The sequence below is a fragment of the Gopherus evgoodei genome, unplaced genomic scaffold, assembly GCF_007399415.2.
Source record: "Gopherus evgoodei ecotype Sinaloan lineage unplaced genomic scaffold, rGopEvg1_v1.p scaffold_37_arrow_ctg1, whole genome shotgun sequence".
In the NCBI taxonomy this organism is placed as follows: Eukaryota; Metazoa; Chordata; order Testudines; family Testudinidae; genus Gopherus; species Gopherus evgoodei.
The window spans coordinates 2095647-2116181 of NW_022060049.1; positions in this window are offsets into that span (position 1 = coordinate 2095647).

Below are 20535 nucleotides of genomic sequence, written 5' to 3' on the forward strand. Positions count from 1 at the left end.
GAACACATTATTTCGGCATCCCTGTTTGTAAATCGTGCAAAAGTAACCCCGGAGGTTCGTTTGGGGCACACCGAAGCTTTAATGACCGCCAACGCTAAGTACCCCGTAGAGCAGGTACGCATAAAGGTGTTTAGCAGACCGTCCGGCAGTCGTGTCAGTTACCAGGAAAACCTTTTTTTGGGACAGCTACCCAAGCAATTAGTAATCGGTTTTATAGATAACGACGCCTTTAGCGGCAGCTACGTTAAAAACTCTTTTAACTTTAAACATTATGACATTAATTTTGTGGCCTTGTATGTGGATGGCGAACAGGTGCCAGCAAATCCCCTACAACCCGATTTTGAAAATGGAAACTGCGTGAAGGAGTACATGCAGCTCGTGCAGGCTCCTGGAAAATATGTAAAAGACCGATCGCTCTTAATTAACCGCGATGAATTTGCCCAGCTGTATATACGCTGTACGCCTTTGATTTGACCCCAGATCAGGAGTGCGCCGATCATTATTCTTTAATTAAATGGAAAGCTGAGAGCAGAAATTCGGTTTGCAACGGCTTTGCCCTCTATGGTTAACATGATAGTGTATGGGGTTTTTGATAACGTTCTCGAAGTAAATCATACAAGAAACTTTTGGGTTGACAATATGTAATCATGAAAACCGTGCAACTACGAGATATTTTATCAAAGGACCCATCATTTTCAGATGTTTTTCAAGCGACTTGCTTCCAAAAGGTTTTGTTAACAGCCACCCCCAGAAGTTACCCGGGGAACATTGGTTGGCCCTTTATTTCCCAAAAGGGGGGGCCCGGCGAGTGTTTGACTCCTACGGTTTTTCCCCAGACAGTAACTTTTTCCGTAAGTCTTTTATGACTTTTTTAAACCGTAACTGTGATAAAGTTGTGTTTCATCAGAGACAACTACAGGACCCCCTACCTGTAACCTGCGGTTATCATTGTATTTATTTTTAAAACAACGTAGTAAGGGTTTATCTTTTGATTGTATTTTAAAACTGTACACCAATGATTTACAAGACAATGACCCCTTGGGTGTGCGATCTGTAAAAGGAAGAAGACCAGGCATGCCCAGACGTGTTTTAAACATGTTTCAACGTGTTCAAACGTGTTTATCTTGTCATGTGTTTAAGGAGGTGCATCAATAAAACACAATTTTTAATTTTGTTTACGTCTTTTATTTTACATTGTTAACCAGTGGATTTTTCGGTTTTTAACAGGGACGTTTTTAAAAGGGGTGGTACTACTTGTGGCCTTGACCGGCTTTAGCCCTATTTTAGACGCTCTAAAAATTGTTTCTTGGTAATATGCCCGACGACGGTCGTAGGCACGTTTAGCTCTGCCAAGGCTTTCATAAAAACATGCCACCCTTTAGGAGTCCTCTTGTTAGCGAAAGAATAAGAGCCGGATACCCCCCGGCCAAATCAAGCATGTGAGACCCCTCAATCGCTTTCCCCCGGTACACAAAACGGCCATTATCAGCCCAAAAAGAAACATCTTTACGCTGTTTAAGATTATTTAACAATATTTCAGCTTTTTTTTTATAGCGAGTGTTTACCCCCTCCAACACCTCCTGAATAACAAAGTCCGATAAACCCCCCCTGAACTTTAGGAGGTTATAGCTCCTCTTTCTCTTGCTTTTGCTCGGGGGAAAAAAAGAGGTTTATTTTAGTCTTTTTCATTTCACCACGATTGGCCAATACCAGGTATCTTTGCAGGACCCCCTCGTAGAGTTTAGCCTTTTCGTAGTCGGATAAACCGGTTCTTTGAAGAATGTCTTTCATTTCTGAATCCAATTGGCGAGTGGTTGTGGTTCACGTGTATTCTTCACCGCTAGAAGCCCGCTTTATTTGTTCTAACTGGTGGCTAGGAACGAGGTACATTTTTTCAGCGTGTGCCATTATCTGTTAATTAAAAGGCTTGACAGCAAGGGGAGTGCAAAGCTTAACAAAGGGCCATTAAAGCCACCGGTTTGTTTTACAATAAGCTTTTTTTCTTTTTAGGGATAGGTTTTTATCGCGTAGCTTTTTAATAATTTTTCGGATTTTTTTAAGGAGTCTTATTTGTCGAGGTTTTAGAGGAACGTTTCCTTTTAAAGTGTTAAGCGCTATTTCTGAGATGGCCGCTACTAGGTCGTCACAACCCGTACAGAGAAGAGCCATTCTTTGAGGAACCTTCACTTTGATAAGAAATTTTTAAAGAGCCAGGTTTTTTTGCACACGGCTAGACATGCTTGGTCGGGTAGCGATTTTTTTTAAAATGGAAGATTAATAAAAAAAATAACTATTTTTTATCGTTTTTTTTAAAGGAGTATGCACAGGGCTAGTCTGTGGGGAAAAGACCTGTTTTTAACCTGAGGTATTCGAGCGTTGAAGCGTTTAAATCCACCAGCAGATATGCGAAGGGGTTTTTGGTAGCGTCCTCAAAAGCCTCCAAAAAAATTGTGTTTTAGCAGGGTTCATTTGCCTGACCAAAGTGGTAATTTGTTGTTTCTCGCGGGGGGGGGGGTTATAAAGAACCATATATTTAGTATATAAATTAATTGTACGGCTTTTTTCCCCTGACAAACCATATTTTGCACAATGTACATAATACTTAACTTTTTGTGGTGTACGTATTTTGTAAAAGCGTTTTCAATTTCACCACTTTCAGAAGCAGACTCCACTAGATCATCTATAATAACCACATTCACTTTATTAGGAAATAAATGTTCATCATTAAAAGTGTTAGTTAACCTTCCAAAAATATAATATATTAAAATTTTTGGAGCAACTCTGTATACAGCGGTTAACAACAGCTATAACACCACACAATATTTTCAGGCATACATGAAAACAGTTTACTACCATTTTCTAACAACTGCTTTATAAAATATGATTCTCCAGAATTTGAGGGACCACAAAGCAAAAAGGAAAAGGGATGAATAAACTGAATGTGGTTTTTTTATAATAATTAATAGCCGTACGGCAAAGTTTTAAAAGCCTCCTCGAGGGCTCTTTTGTCGTAAATAACTTCTTCGGGGTTTTTTGAGTCCTTGTTTCTATTAACCAGTGTTTTTTTACCCTTACGATTCCTGGCTGCTCTTTTACGATTTCTTTTGGGCCCTCTCCCGCGGTGTAATCCCAGACGAGTTATTTTAAGCTTTCAAAACTACTTTTTTCACTGATTCCTTTTAATATCATAGAGGTTTTACCGCTGGACAGTTTGTACCCGTATGTTTCAGGTCCCGCGGACACAAACTCCACAATGTGTTCATCTGGGGGTATTTCGCTAGTTAAAGCTCCTAAATAATCCCCTGGGGTGGATTCCACTCCCCTTCTTTACTTACAAAAATTATAGAATCCGTGTCATGATAAAGACACCGCTGCTATACACGGTCTAACAAGCGATCGACCTCTAGCCGAGCATAAGCGGTGGTAAAGCACGCTATAAACAATTAGTGTTGCTGGAATGGGTGCAGTGTTCTTTTGCGTACTTCCAAGACACTACGACTGTGTCATCATCGATAAAGTCGCACGATGACACATCGTAATAAGGTACAAAAACATACTTGAAGAGCTCGTCGGGGTCCGTTCCTATACTAGTGTTAGTCAAATTTGTTCGCTGACCAAATTTTTCCCACAAGGAATTTAAAAACAGCTTTGAGATTTGTCTTTTTGCGGGATTTACCTTAATTTTTTTAAGACGCAGACACACACCTTCTTTTTCACGGTACTCTTTAAGGTACTGTTCTTTTTTAAACATGTTCGTACACCAGTGAAGGAACCCCGAGGCCTCTTGTTTTCGTCTTAGGTGTGTTTTAATGTAGTCTGAAAACATGGCCTCTGAAGAGCGGTTAAAATGCCAGACTTCATACATTTCAGCGATTCTGTACCCGTGGTTAAAGCCTCCACCAACTCTATAGTGCACCAAGCCCTGTTAAAGCCCTCTCCTCCTGACTGTGCCTGCAACGGTCCTTTTGTTTTGTTTCTGCACAAAAGGCTCAAAGGGGAAACATTAGTTTACCATCAACCCTGTATGGTAACACGGGAAAATACAAACCTCTTGGAGGGTACACTTTAACCATGGCAATGCCAAAGTTCTTACAGATATCCCCATAACCCTAATACACAATATCGGGATGTCCCACAGGGTACTGTTTAGTTTTCTTAAAAAAAGGGTAGAGGCTGGTAAAATCGTAGTAATGAACCTGCTCCCCGGGCTGCGGTTTGTAATAAAGGCAAATGGCATTTGTTCTAGCACCGTAAAGGGCTTCTCTAGGAACCAAAGGCTGTCGCAGCTTTTTTTCTCGTAAAAAATTTTCCATCCGGTTTTCGTTTGCTAGAATGGCCTGCTACTCGTGATTCCACGCGGTCCTTACCTAACCCCCCTGGCTTTTTAAAAATCAGCCTTAATGATTGTTCTTTTGTACAGCTGTCCGTAGATTACCTTAAGCCACGGGTTGTAATCATTTTCGCAAAAGCAAATGGGACACCCGTGGAAAAATACCCGTTAAATTCAAAGGCCGTGGGAACGCTGTACACCCCCCGTTGTAAAAAAACACCAATTTCCATTTTCATAATACATAACGGTAATAGCTACCCCAAGCGCTCTTCGAAAGAGCTCTCGTCTGTCAAGCTAATCATTTTTTGGTCCGAAAAACCCAACTCCTGATGAAGGTGTTTGGCCCCCTCTAACAGCTGGCCATCTGTAAGTTTTTTATCTGATAAAAGACCCACCACGCTATCGGCAAAAGACAAGTTGTTACCCTGATTATTTAAATCAATTAAATGTTTTCTTTTTTTTCAAAAATTTTACTGTTCGTAATAGTTTTTAGAGGTCTTACAGACCCAACTCCACCAACCCTGTTTTTAATAACTATAACAACTGGGGGTAAAGTTCCGGACCCCACAAACTCTGCGTTACTTTGCAACACAATAACGATGTTATTTAAAAAAATCTACGGCGTTTAAAATTTCCCAAGGCCTCCGTAAAGAAAAGAGCGGGTGATCTAGCCCCGGGGCATCTAAGCGTAGCTGTACAAAATCTTCAGGGCCCACCTGATTATTAATATCATCTAGCAAATTTTGAATAGCGATGTCGATGGCCGCCATGGCTTCTGTGAACCCCGTTAGTCTGTCCAAATTAGCAAAACGAAATTCCTGAAAATATTCATAAGCCTTAAACTCTCTTCGGGCTCTTATCCAGTGTCTTACACGCTCCAAATACACCTGTGGTGGTGTATCAGGAGCGGGGGAATCTGGACCTTCAGAAGAAGAAGAAGGGGTGGGACGGTCTATTTCCTTTTCTTGTTTAGGGGGTTTGTTTTTTAAAATGGCTTTGTTTTTTTTAAATTTTTTTTGGCCAAAAGCCTTCTTAATATTTTAGATTTTTTCCATTTTTTTCCCTACCCCTCTTTACAATTTTAGGTTCCATGTTTAGTCACCCTCTTCCTTCCCCGTTTATCGCACTTTGCACCTTTTCAATTAGTTCCCGTGTATCTGCTATTTTTTAGTCTAAAAACCACCCTTTCTTCTGGAAAATTTTGTTTTTGAAACACCTCATAAATTAGCTTTAAAAACTTTTTTTTAGTAGCGCTTTACAAGCAGCAACTGATGCAGCCAGCCCCACAGGAATATTCTTATTTGTAGCAAGGGTTTTGCGGGTTCCAAAACCCGGGGGGGTTACTTCTTCACCCTGCTCAAACCACTCTTAAACACGGTTGCTTCCACAGACTTGTTTGTTTTTAAAGCTAATGTATTTTGGGTCGGGGAGGCCAAGGTCTGTTGAAAACTAGGGGCTTTAACTCCTCTGCCTCGCTTAACCCCTGGAAGTTGTAGAGGGCGGTTCAAAAGCGGGGGGTCTGAGCCCCTTTCCCCCGCCCTGAAAACGGATGCAATTTTAGAGGTAGATTTTTGGCCTTTTTTAGTGCCGGCTGGTTTTGTGCAATAAGGGATTTGGACGTACAGGGCTGTTCAAAATCGCTGTGCTTAATACCCTTGCTTCCAACTGCAGCTGCCTCAAAGGGAAATTTCTTGGCCCCTTTAAACGCGCTCCCCTTCAACAGTTCTTCTTGAGGAAAAACGCTTGATGAGTGTTCGATACACATAAACAGAATGTTTTTTAGCACAGCTTTTTTTTAGTAACAACAACAAACCTGTTCCCCAAATAATAGTAAAATGTACAAAATAAAGCACTCTTTTAGTTTACACCGCCCTAGGGCGGTAGAACGGCAACTTTTGTACAGTAAAACCTTTAAGGGTTTTTTCCTAACAATAACAAACAAGCCCCTGAAAGGCACACTATTTCCAAAATCAGTTTTTTTTAAAAAAACAACACATATTTAAAAAACAGTTCACAACTTCTTCTGTAATTTCAGGAAAATTATTGCTCCCTATTACGGTGAAAGTCTTGTATTAGCAATATTTCTTTAACAGTTTTGTTCAGTTTTTGGTTCCTCTATTTATCGGTTTAAACCTTTTTTTTTTAAAAAAAGTTTTGCCCTCCATCCCCCCAAAAATAATATTTAGAAAGGCGTTTCTTTAAAAAACAGAGTGTGTAAAGGGGACTTTTCTCCGAAAAAAGGCGGGTGTGGGCTGGGGGATGCCTATACTTTAAAATAAAATAAAACACTTTAAACTTTTACAAAACTTATTTTACATTGCTAGTAAGTTAAAAAAAATTACGTAATACTTTAAAAACACATTTTAAAACGGTATTTAGCTTTTGTTATAGGGTAAAATAAAAAGCCGAAGGCTCTGGTTGTTTAGCTAAGAGGGGAAGGGGGTTGTCTTAGTTGGTTTTTTTAAAAAAGGCGGGAAGCTTTTTGGATACACATTTTTAGCTTTTAAACTTTAATGGTTAGAAAGCTTAATTTGACAGTAAGTAACTTAGTATGCTTTTTAATACTTGTTTTGGCGTCCTTTTGCTTTAAAAGAAGACTTTGTTATATTTTGTTCTTTTTATTTTTAATTTACTGAGTTACAGAGGCTGGTTTTGCTAACAGCTCCTGCAAAAGCCTGCTATTTTTACTATAAAATGGCGCGGGTTAGCCTAAAATTAAAAAAAAACACAACCTTTTTTTGTTACAGCAAATTAGTTTTATAGCCCTAAACTGTTCTTTCATACTTACGTGTTATTAAAACACCTATGCCTGAATAAAGGCTATGAGTCTTCAGGTTTCCATTTCACCTTTATTTGTTAAAAAGTGGGGGAAAAAGCAATCTTCTCTCTAACCCGCTGGTTCACTAAATATGGGGACTATAAACCCGTCTGTTACTAAAAAAAAAAAACCTAGGGTGCTTCTGCGTAATTTGTTATTACAACGCTTACTTAAGGGGTTGGGCCCTTATTGCTGGAGTTGGGGTCCCCAGGGGTTGGGCCCCTGGAGCTACGATTGGGGCCCCCAGGGATTGGGCCCCTGGAGGTACGGTTGGAGTCCCCAGGGGATGGGCCCCTGGAGCTAAAGTTGGGGCCCCAGGGGTTGAGCCCCTGAGCTACGGTTGGGGCCCCCTGGGGCTGAGCCCCTATTGCTGGGGTTGAGGCCCCATGGGTTGGGCCCCGGGATCTGGGGTTGAGGGCCCCAGGGATTGGGCCCCTGGAGGTACGGTTGGAGTCCCCAGGGGATGGGCCCCTGGAGCTAAAGTTGGGGCCCCAGGGGTTGAGCCCCTGAGCTACGGTTGGGGCCCCCTGGGGCTGAGCCCCTATTGCTGGGGTTGAGGCCCCATGGGTTGGGTCCCGGGATCTGGGGTTGAGGGCCCCAGGGATTGGGCCCCTGGAGGTGGGGTTGGGGCCTCAGGGGTTGGGCCCCTAGAGTACGGTTGGGGACCCAGAGGTTGGGCCCCTGGAGTTACGGTTGGGGCACCAGTGGTTGGGCCCCTGGAGCTGGGGTCGGGGCCCCCAGGGGCTGGAACCTTGGGGGTGCAGTTGTTGTCCCCAGGGGTTGGGCCCGTATTCCTGGGGTTGGTGCCCCCAGGGGTTGGTCCCCTGGAGCTGGGGTTTGGGCCCCTGTTGCTGGGGTTGGGGCCCCCAGGGGTTGGGCCCCTGGAACTATGGTTGGGCCCCTGGGGTTGGGCCCCTGGAGCTTTTGTTGGTGCTCCCAGGGGTTAGGCCTCTATTTCTGGGGTTGGGGCCCCCAAGGGTTGAGCCCCAGGAGCTACGGTTGGGGCCCCCGGGGGTTGAGCCCCTGTAGCTGGGGTTGGGTCCCCAAGGGCTGGACCCCTATTGCTGGGGTTGGTGCCCCGAGGGTTTTGGAACCTGGAGCTATGGTTGAGGCACCCAGGGGTTGAGCCCCTGGAGCTACTGCTGGGGCCCCAGGGGTTGGGCCCCTGTAGCTCGGGTTCTGGCCCCCAGGGGTTGGGCTCCTGGAGTTACGGTTGTGGCCCCCAGCGGTTAGGCTCCTGGAGCTGGGGTTGGGGTCCGCAGAGGTTGGGCACCTATTGCTGGGGTTGGGCCCCCCAGGGGTTGGGCCCCTGGAACTACGGTTGGGGCTCCCAGGGGTTGGGCACCTGGAGCTGGGGTTGGGGCCCCAGGGGTTGGGCCCCTGCAACTATGGTTGGGGCCCCAGGGGTTGGGCCCCTGGAGCTTTTGTTGGTGCTCCCATGGGCTAGGCCCCTATTTCTGGGGTTGGGGCCCCCAAGGGTTGAGCCCCTGGAGCTACGGTTGGGGCCCCCAGGGGTTGGGCCCCTGGAACTACGGTTGGGGCTCTCAGGGGTTGGGCCCCTGTTGCTGGGGTTGGGGCTCCCAGGGGTTGGGCCCCTATTTCTGGGGTTGGGGTCCCCAAGGGTTGAGCCCCTGTAGCTGGGGTTGGGGCCCCAAGGGCTGGACCCCTATTGCTGGGGTTGGTGCCCCGAGGGTTTTGGAACCTGGAGCTACGGTTGAGGAACCCAGGGTTTGAGCCCCTGGAGCTACGGCTGGGGCCCCAGGGGTTGGGCCCCTGTAGCTCGGGTTCTGGCCCCCAGGGGTTGGGCCCCTGGAGTTACGGTTGTTGCCCCCAGCGGTTGGGCTCCTGGAGCTGGGGTTGGGGTCCGCAGAGGTTGGGCACCTATTGCTGGGGTTGGGCCCCCCAGGGGTTGGGCCCCTGGAACTACGGTTGGGGCTCCCAGGGGTTGGGCACCTGGAGCTGGGGTTGGGGCCCCAGGGGTTGGGCCCCTGCAACTATGGTTGGGGCCCCAGGGGTTGGGCCCCTGGAGCTTTTGTTGGTGCTCCCATGGGCTAGGCCCCTATTTCTGGGGTTGGGGCCCCCAAGGGTTGAGCCCCTGGAGCTACGGTTGGGGCCCCCAGGGGTTGGGCCCCTGGAACTACGGTTGGGGCTCCCAGGGGTTGGGCCCCTGTTGCTGGGGTTGGGGCCCCCAGGGGTTGGGCCCCTATTTCTGGGGTTGGGGTCCCCAAGGGTTGAGCCCCTGTAGCTGGGGTTGGGGCCCCAAGGGCTGGACCCCTATTGCTGGGGTTGGGGCCCCGAGGGTTTTGGAACCTGGAGCTATGGTTGAGGAACCCAGGGTTTGAGCCCCTGGAGCTACGGCTGGGGCCCCAGGGGTTGGGCCCCTGTAGCTCGGGTTCTGGCCCCCAGGGGTTGGGCCCCTGGAGTTACGGTTGTTGCCCCCAGCGGTTGGGCTCCTGGAGCTGGGGTTGGGGTCCGCAGAGGTTGGGCACCTATTGCTGGGGTTTGGGCCCCCAGGGGTTGGGCCCCTGGAACTACGGTTGGGGCTCCCAGGGGTTGGGCACCTGGAGCTGGGGTTGGGGCCCCAGGAGCTGGGGTCCTGGAACTACGGTTGAGGCCCCCAGGGGATGGAACCCTGGAACTGAGTTTGGGGCCCCTACGGGTTGCGCTCCTATTGCTGGGGTTGGGGCCCCCAGGATTTGGGCCCCATCGAGCTACGGTTGGGGCCCCCAGGGGTAGTGCCCCTGGAGCTGGGGTTCGGGCCCCAGGTGTTGGGCCCCTGGGGCTGGAGTTGGGACCCCCAGGGGCTGGGCCCCTGTTGCTGGGGTTGGGGCCGCAGGGGTTGGGCCCTTGGAGCTGGAGTTGGGGCCCCAGGGTTGGGTCCCTCTTGCTGGGGTTGGGGCTTCCAATGGTTGGGCCCCTGGAGCTACGGTAGGAACTCGCAGGGGTTGGGCCCCTGGAGGTCAGGTTGGGGCACCCAGGGGTTTGTCCCCTGGAGGAACGGTGGGGGCTCCCGGGGTTCGGGCCGCTGGAGCTGGGGTTCGGGTTCCAGGGGTTGGGCCCCTGGAGCTGGGGTTTGGGGCCCCAGGCGTTGGGCCCCTGGAGCTACGTTTGGGGTCCCCAGGGGTTGGTCCCCTGGAGCTGCGGTTGGGGGTCCGAGGGGCTGGGTTTCTATTGCTGGGGTTGGAGCCCCAGGCGTTCGGCTCCTGGAGCCATGCTTGGGGCCCCAGGGGTTCGGTTCCTCTAGCTACAGTTGGGGCCCCCAGGGGTTGGGCCCTTGACGCTGGGGTTGGGGTCCCCAGGGGCTGGGCCCCAATTGCTGGGGTTGGGGACCCCAGGGGATGTACCCCTAGAGCTACTGTTGGGGCCCGCAGGGGTTCGGCCCCTGGAGCTATGGTTGGGGCTTCAGGGGTTGGGCCCCTGGAGTTGGGATTGGGGCCACAGGGGTTGGGTCCCTCTTGCTGGGGTTGGGGATTCCAGTGGTTGCGCCCCTGGAGCTACGGTTGTGGCTCCCAGCGGTTAGGTCCCTGGAGCTGGAGTTGTGGCCCCCAGGAGCTGGGTCCCTGGAGCTACGGTTGGGGCCCCAGGGTTTGGGCCCCTGTAGCTGGGGTTGGGGCCCTCAGGGGTTGGGCCCCTGGAGCTACGGTTGGGGCCTCCAAGGGTTGTGCCCCTGGAGCTGGGGTTGGGGCCCCAGGGGTTGGGCCCCTGGAGCTGGAGTTGAGGGCCCCAGGGTTTGACAACTGGAGCTGGGGTGGGGGCCCCAGGGGTTGGGCCCCTGGAGCTGGTGTTGAGGGCCCCAAGGGTGGGGCTCCTGGAGCTGGGGTTGGGGCCCCCATGGGTTAGGAACCTGGAGCTGAGGTTCAGGGCCCGAGGGGTTGGGCCCCTGGAGCTGCTGTGGGGGCCCCCAGAAGTTGGGCCCCTGGAGCTACGGTTTGGGGCCCCCAGTGGTTGGGCCAGCGGAGCTGGAGTTGGGGCCCCCAGGGGTTGCGCCCTTGGGTCTGAGGTTGGGAGTCCCCAAGGGTTGGGCCCCTGCAGCTACAGTTGGTTCCCGCAGTGGTTGGGCCCCTGGAGCTGGGGTTTAGGGCCCCAGGGGTTGGGATCCTGGAGCAGGGGTGGCGGCCCCCAAAGGCTGGGCCCCTGGGGCTGTGGTTGGTGACCCCAGGGGCTGGCCCCTGGATCTATGGTTGGGACCCCCAGGGGATGGGCCCCTGGAGCTGGGTTGAGGGTACCCAGGGGTTGGACCCATGGAGCTACGGTTGGGGGCCCCCAGGGGTTGGGCCCCTGGAGCTGGGACTGGGGTCCCGAGGGGTTGGGCCCCTGGAGCTGGTGTTGAGGGCCCCAGGGATTGTGCTCCTGGAGCTGGGGTTGGGGGCCCCCAGGGGTTGGGCCGCTGGAGCTGGGTTTGGGGTCTCCAGCGGTTGGCCCCTGGAGCTACGCTTGGGGCCCCCAGGGGTTGGGCCCCTGTAGTTGGGGTTTAGGGCCCCAGGGGATGGGCCCCTGGAGCTGGGGTTGTGGGTCCCCAGGGGTTGTACCCATGGAGCTACGGTTGGGGGCCCCCAGGGGTTCAACCCCTGGAGCTGGGGTTGGGGGACCCCAGGGATTGGGCCCCTGGAGCTACAGGTGGGGCTCCCAGGGGTTGGGCCCCTGGAGCTGGGGTTGAGGGCCCCAGGGATTGGGCCCCTGGAGCAAGGGGTTGTCGGTTCCCAGGGGTTGGGCCCCTGGAGCTGCGGTTGAGGGCCCCAGGGGTTTTTGCCCCTGGAGCGGCGGTGGGTCCCCAGGGGTTGGGCTCCTGGAGCTACGGTTTGGGGCCCCCAGCGGTTGGGCCACAGAAGCTGGGGTTGAGGGCCCCAGGGGTTGGGCGCCTGGAGCTGGGTTTGAGGACCCCAGGGGTTGGGCCACTGGAGCTGGGGTTGGGGCCCCCTGGTTTTGGCCTCCTGGAGCTGGGATTGAGGACCCCAGGGGATGGGCCCGTGGAGCTGTGGTCGGGGCCCTCTGGGGTTAGGCCCCTGGAGTAGGGGTTGGGGCCCGCAGGGGTTTAGCCCATGGAGCTACGGTTGGGGCCCCTACGGGTTGTGCCCCTGGAGCTGGGGTTGGGGCCCCCAGGAATTGGGTCCCTGGAGCTGGGGTTGGGAGCCCCAAGGGTTCGGCCCCTGCAGCTACAGTTGGGTCCCGCAGTGGTTGGGCCCCTGGAGCTGGGGTTAAGGGCCCCAGGGGTTGGTCCCCTGGAGCTGGGATGGGGGCCTCCAAAGGTTGGGCCCCTGGGGCTACGGTTGGGGGCCCCCAGGGGTTGGGCCCCTGGAGCTGGGGTAGGGACCCCCAGGCGTTGTTCCCCTGGAGCTACGGTTGGTGGCCCCCAGGGGTTGGGGCCCTGGATTTGGGGTTAGGGGCCCCCAGGAGTTGGGCCCCTGGAGCTGGAGCTGAGGGCCCCAGGGGTTGCGCCCCTGGAGCTGGGGTGGGGGCCCCCAGGGATTGGACCCCTGGAGCTACGGTTGGGGGCAACCAGAGGTTGGGTCCCAGGAGCTGGGGTTGGGGCACACACAGGGGTTGGGCCCCTGGAGGGCCCCAAGGGTTGGGCTCCTGTAGCTGGGGATGGGGGCCCCCGGGGCTGGGCCCCTGGAGTTACGGTTGGGGACCCAAGGGGTTGGGCCCCTGGAGCTGGGGTTGAGGGCCCAAGGGAATGGGCCCTTGGAAGTGGGCTTGGGGCCCCCATGGGTTGGGTCCCTGGAGCTGGGGTTGGAGCCCCTAGGAGTTGGGCCCCTGGAGCTGGGGTTGAAAGACCCAGGGGTTTGGTCCCTGGAACTGGGTTTGGGGCCCCCAGGGGTTTGGCCTCTGGAGCTGGGGTTGGGGCCCTCACGGGTTCGGCCCCTGGAGTGAAGGTTGGGGTCCCCAGGGGTTAGGCCCCTAGAGCTGGGGATTGGGGCCCCCAGGGGTTGGGTCCCTGGAGCTGGGGTTGGCACCCCCTGGGTTTGGGTCCCTGGAGATGGGGTTGAGGGTCCCAGGGGTTGGGCCCATGGAGCTGGAGTTGCGGCCCCCAGGGGTTGCGCCCCTGGAGCAACGGGTGGGGTCCCCGGTCCTTGGGTCCCTGGAGCCACGGTTGGGGCCCCCAGGGGTTGGGTCCCAGGAGCTTGAGTTGGGATCCCAAGGGGTTGGGGCCCTGGAGCTACGGTTGGGGTCCCTTGGGGTTGGGCCCCTGGAGCTGGGGTTGGATACCCCAGGGGTTGGGCCCCTGGAGATGGGATTGAGGCCCGCAGGGGTTGGGCCCCTGGAGCTACTTTTGGGGAACTGGGGTTGAGGGCCCCAGGGGGTGGGTCCCTGGAGCTACGGTTGGGGCCCTCAGGTGTTGGGCCCTGGAGCTACGGTTGGGGCCCCCAGGGGTTGGAACCCTGGAGCTGGAGAAGGGGCCCCCAGGGGTTGGCCACTGGAGCTGGGGTTGAGGGCCCCAGGGGTCGGGCTCCTGGAGCTAAGGTTGGGGTCCGCAGGGGTTAGGCCCCTGGAGCTGTGGTTGGGGGCCCCCAGGGGATGGGCCCTTGTAGCTACCATTGGGAGCCCCAGGCGTTGGGCCTCTAGAGCTTGGGTTGGGGCTCCCAGGTGTTGGGCCCTTGGAGCTGGGGTTGAGCGCCCCAGGGGTTGGGCCCCTGCACCTTGGGTTGGGGACCCCAGGGTTAGGACCCTCGAGCTACGGCTGGGGGCCCCCAGGGGGGGGCCCCCAGGGGTTGGACCCCTGGAGCGGGGGTTGGGTCCTCCAGGGTTTGGCCCTGGAGCTGAGGCTGAGGGCCCTAGGGGTTGGGACCCTGGTGCTGGGGTTGGAGCCCCCAGGGGTTGGGCCGCTGGAACTACAGCTGGGGCCCCCAGAGGTTGGGCCCCTGGAGCTGGGGTTGAGGGCCCTAGGGTTTGGGCCCCTGGAGCTGGACTTGGCACCCCTATGGGTTTTGCCCCTGGAGCTGGGGTTGGGGTCCCCAGGGGTTGGCCCCTGGATCTGGGGTTCAGGGCCCCAGGGGATGTGCCCCTGGAGCTGGGGTTGGGGCCCCCAGGGGTTTGGCCCCTAGAGCTACGCTTTGGGCCCCAGGGGTTGGGCCCCTGGAGCTGAGAATTTGGCCCCCATGGGGTTCGGCCCCTGGAGCTGGGGTTGGGGCCCCAAGGGGTTGGACATCTGGAGCTGGAGTTTAGGGCCCTAGGGGTTGGGCCCCTGGAGCTTGGGTTGCGGCCCCCAGGGGTTAGGCCCCTGGAGCTAGTTTGAAGGCCCTAGGTGTTGGTCCCCTGGAGCTACGGTTGTGGTCCCCAGGGGTTCGACCCGTGGAACTGGGCTTGAGGGCCCTCAGGGGTTAAGCCCCTGCTGCTGGGGTTGAGGGCCCCAGGTGTTGGGCTCCTGGAGCTGGGTTGGGGCCTCCAGGGGTTGGGCCCCTGGAACTATGGTTATGGCCCCGAGGGGTTGATCCCCTGGAGGTGGTGTTTGGGCCACCAGGGGTTGTGCCCCTGGAGCTGGGTTTGAGGGCCCCAGTGGTTGGGAACCTGGAAGTAGGGTTAGGACCCGAAGGTTGGGTCCCAGGAGCTGGGGTTGGGGCCCCCAGGGGTTGGGCCCCTGGAGCTGGAGGAGGGGTCCCCAGGGGTTGGGCCCCTGGAGCTACGGTTGTGGGGCCCAGAGGTTGGGCCCCTGGAGCTACGAATGGGGCCCCTAGGGGTTGGGCCCCTAGAGCTGGGGTTAGGGACCCAGGGGCTGGGCCCCTGTAGCTGGGATTGAGGACCCCAGGGGCTGGGCCCCTGGAGCTGGGCTTGAGGGCCCTCAGGAGTTAAGCCCCTGGAGCTGGGGTTGGGGCCCCCAGGGGTTGAACCCCTGGAGCTGCGGTTGGAGCCCCCAGGGGTTGGGACCTGGAGCTGGGTTTGAGGCCCCCAGGGTTTGGGCCTTTGGAGCTGGGTTTGAGGGCCCCAGGGGTTGGATCCCTGTAGCTGGGGTTCGGGCCCCCAAGGGTTGGGCCCCTTGAGCTACGGTTGGGGCCCCCATGGGTTGGACCCCTGGAGCTGGGGTTGTGGTAACCAGCGGTTGGGCCCCTGGAACTGGGATTGGGGCCCCAAGGAGTTGGGCCCCTGAAGTTCGGGTTGAGAACCGCAGGGGTTGGGCCCCTGGAACTGGTACTTGGGCCCCCAGGGGATGGGCCCCTGGAGCTACGGTTGGGGCACCCAGGGGTTGAGCCCCGATATCTGGGGTTGGGGCCCACAGCGGTTGGGCCCCTGGAGCGTGTTTGCGGCCCCCAGGGGTTGTTCCCCTGGAGCTGGGGTTTGGGCCACTAGGGGTTCGCACCCTGGAGCTGGGGTTCAGGGCCCCAGGGGTTGGGCCCCTGGAGCTTGGTTTGGGGCCCCCAGGGGTTGTGCCCCTGTAGCTTGGGTTGAGGGCCTCAGGGGCTCGGCTCCTGGAGCTGGGGTTGGGGCCCCCAGGGTCTGGGCCCCTGGAACTACGGTTGGGGCCCCCAGGGGTTGGTGCCCTGGAGCTGCGGTTGGAGCCCCCAGGGGTTGGGACCCTGGAGCTGGGGTTGAGGTCCCCAGGGCTTGGCCTTTGGAGCTGGGGTTGAGGGCCCCAGGGGTGGACCCCTGGAGCTGGGGTTCGGGCCCCCAGGACTTGGGCCCCTGGAGCTGGGGTTGGGGCCCCAGGGGTTGGGCCCCTGGAGCTGGGGTTGCGGTAACCAGCGGTTGGTCCCTGGAGCTTGAGTTGGGGCCCCGAGGAGTTGGGCCCCTGAAGCTGGGGTTGGGGCACCAAAGGGTTGGCCTCCTGGATCTGGATTTGGGCCGCCAGGGGTTCGGACCGTAGAGCTGGGGTTGGGGCTCTCAGGGGTTCGTCCCCTGAAGCTACGGTTGGGGCACTCAGGGGTTGGGCCCCGATAGCTGGGGTTGGGGTCCACAGAGGTTGGGCCCCTGGAGCAGGGTGGCGGCCCCCAGGGGTTGGTCCCCTGGAGCTGGGGTTTGGGGCCGCCAGGGGTTCGCACCCTGGAGCTGGGTTTGAGGGCCCCAGGGGTTGGGCCCCTGGAGCTTGGTTTGGGGCCCCCAGGGGATGTGCCCCTGGAGCTGGGGTTGAGGGTCCCAGTGGTTGGGAACCTGGAGGTGGGGTGGGGACCCCAGGGGTTTGGGCCCCTTTAGCTACAGTTGGTTCCCGCAGTGGTTGGACCCCTGGAGCTGGGGATCCTGGTGCAGGGGTGGCGGCCCCCAAAGGCTGGGCCCCTGGGGCTGGGACTGGGGTCCCGAGGGGTTGTGCCCCTGGAGCTGGTGTTGAGGGCCCCAGGGATTGTGCTCCTGGAGCTGGGGTTCGGGGCCCCAGGGATTGGGGCTCCTGAAGCTACGGTTGGGGCTCCCAGGAGTTGGGCCCCTGGGCTGGGGTTGGGGCCTCCAGTGGTTGGCCCCTGGAGCTACGCTTGGGGCCCCCAGGGGTTGGGCCGCTGGAGCTGGGGTTTAGGGCCCCAGGGGATGGGCCCCTGGAGCTGGGGTTGAGGTCCTCAGGGGTTATTGCCCCTGGAGCGGCGGTCGGTCCCCAGGGGTCGAGCCCCTGGAGCTACGGTTTGGGGCCCCCAGCGGTTGGGCCACCAGAGCTGGGGTTGGGGCCCCCAGGGGTTGTGCTCCTGGAGCTGGGGTTGGGAGCCCCCAACGGTTGGGCCCCTGCAGCTACCGTTGTGTCCGCAGTGGTTGGGCCCCTGGAGCTGGGGTAAGGGGCCCCGGGGTTGGTCCCCTGGAGCTGGGGGGGCCTCCAAAGGTTGGGCCCCTGGGGCTACGGTTGGGGGCCCCCAGGGGTTGGGGCCCCTGTAGCTGGGTTAGGGACCCCCCAGGCGTTGGGCCCCTGGAGCTACGGTTGGTGTCCCCAGGGGTTGGGCCCCTGGAACTGGGGTTGAGGGCCCAAGGGAATGGGCCCTTGGAGGTGGGCTTGGGGCCCCCATGGGTTGGGCCCCTGGAGCTGGGGTTGGAGCCCCTAGGAGTTGGGCCCCTGGAGCTGGGGTTGAAAGCCCCGGGGTTTGGTCCCTGGAACTGGGGTTGAGGCCCCAGGTGTTGGCCTCTGGAGCTGGGGTTGGGGCCCTCACGGGTTCGGCCCCTGGAACGAAAGTTGGGGTCCCCAGGGTTGGGCCCCTAGAGATGGGGTTGGGGTCCCTATGGTTTGGGGCCCTGGAGCTGGGGTTGGGGTCCCCAGGGGTTGGGCTCCTGGATCTGGGGTTGAGGGCCCTAGGGGATGTGCCCCTGGAGCTTGGGTTGGGGCCCCCAGGGGTTTGGCCCCTGGAGCTACGCTTTGGGCCCCCAGGGGTTGGGCCCCTGGAGCTGAGAATTTGGTCCCCAGGGTTCGGCCCCTGGAGCTGGGGTTGGGGGCCCCAAGGGGTTGGGCACCTGGAGCTGGGGTTAAGGGCCCCAGGGGTTGGGCCCCTGGAGCTTGGGTTGCGGCCCCCAGGGGTTAGGCCCCTGGAGCTAGGGTTGAAGGCCCTAGGTGTTGGTCCCCTGGAGCTACGGTTGGGGCCCCCAGGGGTTCGACCCGTGGAACTGGGCTTGAGGGCCCTCAGGGGTTAAGCCCCTGGAGCTGGGGTTGGGGCCCCCAGGGGTTGGGCTCCTGCTGCTGGGGTTGAGGGCCCCAGGGGTTGGGCTCCTGGAGCTGGGGTTGGGGCCCCCAGGGGTTGGGCCCCTGGAACTACGGTTATGGCCCCCAGGGGTTGGTCCTTTGGAGCTGGGGTTTGGGCCACCAGGGGTTGTGCCCCTGGTGCTGGGTTTGAGGGCCCCAGTGGTTGGGAACCTGAAGGTGGGGTTGGTATCCGAGGGGTTGGGCACCAGGACCTGGGGTTGAGGGCCCCAGTTGTTGGGAACCTGGAAGTGGGGTTGGGACCCCAGGTTTCGGCCCCAGGAGCTGGGGTTGGGGCCCCCAGGGGTTGGGCCCCTGTAGCTGGGGGGGAGGTCCCCAGGGGTTGGGCCCCTTGAGCTACGGTTGTGGGGCACAGAGATTGGGCCCCTGGAGCTACGAATGGGACCCCTAGGGGTTCGGCCCCTGGAGGTGGGGTTGGGGCCCCCAGGGGCTGGGCCCCTGGAGCTGGGTTTGGGGGACCCGAGGGTCTGGGCCCCTGGAGCTGGCTTGAGGGCCCTCAGGGGTTAAGCCCCTGGAGCTGGGGTTGGGGCCTCCAGGGGTTGAGTCCCTGGAGCTGCGGTTGGAGCCCCCAGGGGTTGGGACCCCTGGAGCTGGGGTTGAGGCCCCCAGGGTTTGGGCCTTTGGAGCTGGGGTTGAGGGCCCCAGGGGTTGGACCCCTGAGCTGAGGTTCGGGCCCCCAGGGGTTGGACCCCTGGAGCTGGGGTTGTGGTAACCAGCGGTTGGGCCCCTGGAGCTGGGATGGGGTCCCGAGTAGTTGGGCCCCTGAAGCTGGGGTAGGAGCCGCAGGGGTTTGGCCCCTGGAACTGGGACTTGGGCCCCCAGGGGTTGGGCCCCAATAGCTGGGGTTGCGGCCCCCAGGGGTTGGTCCCCTGGGGCTGGGGTTTTGACCACCAGGGGTTCGCACCCTGGAGCTGGGGTTGAGGGCCCCAGGGGTTGGGCCCCTGGAGCTTGGTTTGGGGCCCTAAGGGATTGTGCCCCTGGAGCTGGGGTTGAGGGCCCCAGGGGTTGGGCTCCTGGAGCTGGGGTTGGGGCCCCCAGGGTTTGGGCCACTGGAACTACGGTTGGGGCCCCCAGGAGTTGGTCCCCTGGAGCTGCGGTTGGAGCCCCCAGGGCTTGGGACCCTGGAGCTGGGGTTGAGGCCCCAGGGGTTGGGCCTTGGAGCTGGGGTTGAGGGCCCCAGGGGTTGGACCCCTGGAGCTGGGGTTCGCGCCCCAGGACTTGGGCCCCTGGAGCTACGGTTGGGGCCCCCAGGGGTTGGGTTCCTGGAGCTGGGGTTGAGAGCCGCAGGGGTTGGGCCCCTGGAACTGGGACTGGAGCCCCCAGGGGTTGGGCCCCTGGAGCTACGGTTGGAGCCCCCACGGGTTGGCCTCCTGGAGCTAGGATTTGGGCCACCAGGGGTTCGGACCCTGGAGCTGGGGTTGAGGGACCCAGGGGTTGGGCCCCTTCAGCTACGGTTGGGGGCCGCAGGGTTTGGGCCCCTGGAGCTGGGGTTGAGTGCCCCAGTGGTTGGGAACCTGGAGGTGGGGCTGGGACCCCAGGGGTTGGGCCCGTAGAGCTGGGGTTGGGACCCCTAGGGGTTGGGGCCCGTAGGGGTTGGGCCCCTAGAGCTGGGGTTGGAGCCCCCAGGGGTTGGGCCCTTGGGGCTGGGGTTGAGGGTCCCAGGGGTTGGACCCCTGGACCTTGGGTTCGGGCCCCCATGAGTTCGGCCCCTGGAGCTGGGGTTGGGGTAACCAGCACTTGGACCCCTGGAGCTGGGGTTGGGGCCCCCAGGGGTTGGGCCCCTGGAGCTGGGGTTGGGGTAACCAGCACTTGGACCCCTGGAGCTGGGGTTGGGCCCCTGAAACTGGGGTTGGGGCCCCTAGGGGTTGGGCCCCTGGAGCTGTGTTTTGGGTACTTCAGGGGTTGGGCCCCTGAGCTACGGTTGTGGCCCCCACGGTTTGGTCCTCTGGAGCTACGGTTGGGGCCCCCAGGGATTGGTCCCCTGGAGCTGGGGTTGAGGCCCCCAGGGGTTGGGCCTTTGGAGCTGGGGTTGAGGGCCCCAGGGTTTGGGCCCCTGGAGCTGGGGTTGAGAGCTGCCGGGGTTGGGCCTCTGGAACTGGGACTGGGGCCCCCAGGGGTTGGGCCCCTGGAGCTGCGGTTCGGGCCCCGAAGGTTGGCCTCCTGGATCTGGGATTTGGGCCGCCAGGGGTTTGGACCCTAGAGCTGGGGTTGGGGCACCAGGGTTGGGCCCTGATAGCTGTGGTTGGGGCCCACAGAGGTTGGGCCCCTGAGCGGGGTTGCGGCCCCCAGGGTTGGTCCCCTGGAGCTGGGGTTTGGGCCACCAGGGGTTCGCACCCTGGAGCTGGGGTTGAGGGCCCCTAGGGGTTGGGCCCCTGGAGCTTGGTTTGGGGCCCCCAAAGGTTGTGCCCCAGGAGTTGGGGTTGAGGGCCCCAGTGTTGGGAACCTGGAAGTGGGGTTGGGACCCCAGGGTTGGGTCCCAGGAGTGGGGGTTGCGGCCCCCAGGAGTTGGGCACCTGGAGCTGGAGGTGGGGTCCCCAGGGGTTCGACCCCTTGAGCTACGGTTGGGGCCCAGAGGTTGGTCCCCTGGAGCTACGATTGGGGCCCTAGGGGTTGGGCCCCTGGAGATGGGGTTGGGCCCCCCAGGGGCTGGGACCCTGGAGCTGGGTTGAGGCCCCAGGGGTTGGGCCCTTGGAGCTGGGGTTGAGGGCCCCAGGGGTTGGACCCCTGGAGCTGGGGTTCAGGCCCCCAGGGGTTGGGCCCCTGGAGCTGGGGTTGGGGTAACCAGCGGTTGGA